Raw genomic sequence first — 4,537 nt, 5'->3', positions numbered from 1 at the left:
TTCCAGCTGCTTCAGTAGATTTGTGTGACGGAGATCAACTCTGGTGGCTGCCTCCTCTCATGCTGAGGAAGGCCTTGAGATGGGGCATTTTATGTGTCAATGTGGCCAGGCCACCAGATATTTAGTCAAACACCAGTCTTGATGTTGCTATGAAGGCATTTTTAGATGCGATTTACAGTTAATCAGTAGACTTGAGTAAAGCAGATGCCCCTCCCTAATGGGGTTGGGCCTCATTCAATCTGTTAAAGGAGTTAAACAATGGAGGCCTCCTGAAGAAGAGGGACTGCTGCCTTCAGACTGCCCCTGCACTTGAGCTACATCAACTCTTGCCTGGGTCCCCTGCCCCACAAAATTTGGACTTCCCAACCCCCACAATCACATGAGCCAATTTCTTTTTCAGTGTGTGGGGATAGGGTTCTGGAAAAGGGTCTTGCTCTGTCACCCAAGCTGGAATGCAGTGGCACAATCACAGCTTACTGCAGCCTCGACCTCAAGGTTTGAGCAATCCTCCCTCCTCAGCCTCCCGACTAGCTGGGACTACAGACATGTACCACCACATCCAGCAAATTTTTGTATTTTTTTCGTAGAGACAGGGTTTTGTCATGTTTCCCAGGCTGGTCTCAAACTCCTGGGCTCAAGCAATCCACCTGCCTCAGCCTCTTGAAGTGCTGGAATTACAAGCATGAGCCACTGCACACAGCCCAATTTCTTAAAATATATCCCTCTCTCTATTTACACCCATCCTGTCAGTGTAGAGTGTCTCAGATATGTGTGGCTGTTTCTCTGGAGAACCCTAATTAATGTGGGCCTTGCAGTGCCCTCCAGGTGGGAGAACTGGGTAGGTGGGAGGCTCAGGGAGCTGAAGTTGGAGACATGGTCCCCAAGTGGTCCTCCCTAAGCTCCACCAGAGGCAGGAGTAAAAACAGACCTGGCAAGGAACAGCACCAATGTAGAGAAAGGTCCAGTGCACATCCTGAGTGAGGGGCTGAGGGAGCTGGAGGGACAGAGGGCCTGGACCCTGCTGAAGCTTCAGCATCCCAGGGCTCCTGCCCTGAGCACGCACCCTCCGCCTCCCATCCAGTGTGCTCAGAGGATCTGTTCAGCCGAGAAAAATTGTGAGTAGAGAGAGCAGAGTTTGTTTGGCATCCAGGCTCTTTTTTTATTAATAATATTTATTCACCACCAAGTGCCAGGCGTTCTGGAAGACTACCATGTGTCAGTGAGCTTCTGTTACAGTAGTGATTCATAACCAACAACCCCAGATCTCAGTGGGCAGGAAGCAAAAACAGTTCTCCCTCACAGACACGCGCCTTCCCTCATGGCCACGCTCCTGTTTCATTCTCCACATGGAAATACTCCTGGCACTCGTAACTACTTTGCATACCTGCTGTGCTCTCCTAGGAAAGGCCGGGAATTTGGCTTCATTTTGTCATCTGAAGCCCTGTGTCTCCTCAGTTGTAGGTCACTTGACCAGCTGTGTTCAGCAGAACCATAGGAAGCGGTGGGTAAAACCACCGCCAAACCTCTAAGTGAGGCCAGACACGTGCCGTTTCTCCCTTTTCTTTCATCGCCGGGTGCAATCGTGTGTTCAGTATTCCAAAGAACTGGCTGCTAACTCACACATTTTCAGGGCAGTAGCAGCAGTTCCTATGCTGGGTTCATATGTGATTACTGCAATTACTGTTAATAATAGCCCACACATCATCCGAATGCCTGACGTGCTCTCAGCGTGACCCCCAGCCTGCAGTGTGGGGCGTGCCGCTTCAGAGCGGTGTTTGTGCCTGTGCATGTGTATCTGCACATCCGCACATGTGCACAGTGAACCCTTGCTCAGCTGTGAGATGGCCTGTGCCAGTCCCCATCTGGCCATCCTTTTTGAACCCTCCATCCTCTGGGTAATTTCCGGTCCTCAGGCGTTCCCTGGTGTTCTGGCAGGGTGGGTCTCTGTTCTGGACTTCAGAGATGACAACTATCATGACTACCACTGCTGGGTGAATATGTATTAGACGAAGATCCTTCCACGTGAACTCTCTTACTTCATTCTCATCATAGCCCATTGAGGTAGGTGTTGCTATTCCCATTTATGAATGAGAAAACCTGAGGCTAGAAATGGTAATTCACTTACCCAGAGCTAGATGTGAGTTAGGGCAGGTCCCAAGACTCTCATCAGCGTCAGAAAATAGAAGTCTTTCCATCCACTTTAGTGCAGTCTCATTTCTGTAATTAAAAATGTCCAATTTCCTGCAATAGTTGAGTCTCCAACTTAATTTAAAGGGAGATGCTTCTCCAGACAGATTTGGTCTGTAAATATCAATTTACACTAAAAGGAACCAGGGTTCCTTGGAGAAATGATCGGTGTCAGAGTTGGGGCAGAAAATATAAAAGATGAGCCTAAAATTTCTTGACCCTGAAGGCAAGGAAATAATCAGACCACATCTTCAAAACAACACAGGACCCAGCCTGAAGGTGCACCAGCTCACCAAAGAGGAAAACCTGACCATCATAAAAAGAAAGATGATGGCAATCAAATACAGGAAAAACTCATGGACTTATAGTAACACTAAATCAAACAAACATACCAAACTTATCAGCTTCCTTTGGAGGCTGCCGGACACCTACACATTATTCTGAAAATGGGTATATAACAGAGAAGAATCCAGCATTATTCTGATGTTTGTTTGTTCGCTTGTTTGTTTGTTTTTGAGACAGTCTTGCTCTGTCGCCCAGGCTGGAGTGCAGTGGCACCATCTCAGCTCACTGCAACCTCTGCCTCCCAGGTTCAAGTGATTCTCCTGCCTCAGGCCCCTGAGCAGCTGGGACTACAGGAGCCTGCCACTACACCCGGCTAATTTTTGTATTTTTAGTAAAGATGGGGTTTCAACATGTTGGCCAGGCTGGTCTGGAACTCCTGGCCTCAAGTGATTTGCCTGCCTCGGCCTCCCAAAGTGCTGGGATTACATGTGCGAACCACCGTGCCCAGCCCCATTCTGCTTTTCATATACAGACTGCATTTCAGAGTAACCGACCAGTCAATAGGGGAAAATTCTGCTTAATAGAAGAATCCACCTAATTGATAGCAAAGTAATTACATTGTTAGAAAATCACAATTTTGCAACCCCCAAAAGAAATAGTGGAGCTTCACGGCAATCATTAGTGGCTGCTAAAATCTATCGGGAGAAAAGCCATGTGCTGAGAGGCCTATCCCATGAATGAAAGGCAGGGGTCCTGTTTAGCCCCCGATTTGAATAAACCTGCTGAAAAATTCATTTCTGAGTCCAGCGGGGAAATTGAATACGGACTGCCTATTAGATATTCGATATTACAGGAATAGTATTAGTTCGGTTGGGTGTGATAATGTTATTGTGGTTATGGTTTTTTTTTAATATCCTTATCTGTTAGAGACATATACTGAAGTACATACCAGTAAAGTGATGCAATGTCTGGGATTTGCTTTAAAATACTCTAGGAAAAATAGTACCAGGGCAGAATAGATAAAACGTAAAAGGCAGAATACTGATAATGGTTGAGGGTAGGGGATGAGTGAATGGGGGTTCATTACTGTAGTCTTTCTGTATATATGTGAAAATTTTCATAATAATTAAAAAAATTTTTATAACGTTAAAGCATCTCCCAGCTTGCTGCTGCTTTGGGCTGGAAGGTATAGAGGGAAAAGAGCGGTTCCCGTTTCTCCATAAGTTTTCCATCTCCTTACCCAGTGTTCCAAAGGAAAAGCCCAGTGTTCCAAAGGAAAAGTGAGGAGAGGAACTTCCTCACCCAACAGGTGCCTTTGTGATCAAAGGCTGGCGTTTTCTGGGCCTGGGAGAGGTCACAGCTCCTTTTCCTTCGGGGTTGGGTGGATTTTGCTTTATTTTGTGGAGACTCTCCTTTATTGGGGTTCTCCCACCCACAGGTCTCCTAGCGTGGGCATCAGCTCCTCTGGCTGGCCGCTGGTTATCCCCCCCTCCCCACCCCATTGCCCCATGCATTTGAGTTTCCAGCCTGGCCTTCTCAGATGTCAGCCGTTTACGATGGCTTTGGGTGGGTTCCGTCTTCCATGGAGACCACACCTCATCCTAGCCCAGTGGCTCCGCAACGGGATTGACTTCTGGGTCTCCTCATTTGTTTCCTTTCCAAATCATCTCCTGAGAGACACAAATAGGGACACTTGACTGGGGTGGTGTCTGGGGTCATGAGTGGGAACAACAGCAGATCCTGTCACCTTCTGGGGACTGGTGCCATTTCTTGGCTCAGGTTGTCAGTAGAGGAACCCATCCACCCTCCTATCTACCCATCCTCTCAGTCTTGTGTGCAACAGGCTTCCCCAGGCTAAATCCACCACTGTGAGCCTGTCCCGGGAGGCCTGGGGGTGTGTTCGTGTCTGCTACATGAGTCAGGGAGCTTTTGGCAGCAAGTAACAGAAAACATGACTAAGAGTGGCTAAAGCAAAAGGGGTTGTTATTACATATACTAAGTATAGAAGAAGACAGTTCTGGCTGGGCGCGGTGACTCACACCTGTAATCCCAGCATTTTGGGAGG

This window comes from Colobus angolensis, unplaced genomic scaffold (genome assembly GCF_000951035.1).
Source record: "Colobus angolensis palliatus isolate OR3802 unplaced genomic scaffold, Cang.pa_1.0 Scaffold113, whole genome shotgun sequence".
Classification (NCBI taxonomy): Eukaryota; Metazoa; Chordata; class Mammalia; order Primates; family Cercopithecidae; genus Colobus; species Colobus angolensis.
Note: the sequence above shows the minus strand (reverse complement) of the source record.